Source organism: Buceros rhinoceros, unplaced genomic scaffold (assembly GCF_000710305.1).
Source record: "Buceros rhinoceros silvestris isolate BGI_N320 unplaced genomic scaffold, ASM71030v1 scaffold460, whole genome shotgun sequence".
NCBI classification, from domain to species: Eukaryota; Metazoa; Chordata; class Aves; order Bucerotiformes; family Bucerotidae; genus Buceros; species Buceros rhinoceros.
Genome location: NW_010387685.1, coordinates 129,340 through 129,578, shown reverse-complemented (window position 1 = coordinate 129,578; position 239 = coordinate 129,340).

The window sequence follows — 239 nt, the reverse complement described above, 5'->3', positions numbered from 1 at the left end:
TTCACTACAGTCAAACCTGTTGTCTGTCTCCTTGCCACAATGTACTCAGAAAGCAAAGGGAGTTCATTTTACTCCAGAAAAAAAACCCAGTTATATTGGTTGTTGAGGTATTTTATCAATATATGTTCTTCATTATTGCTGCTCATTACTGACTTTCATCAAGGGACGTGACTATAAAACAATATTTTGTGGGCCCGCCCCCCCCCCTTTCTTTTTTTTTTTTTGTTGATTTTTTTCAT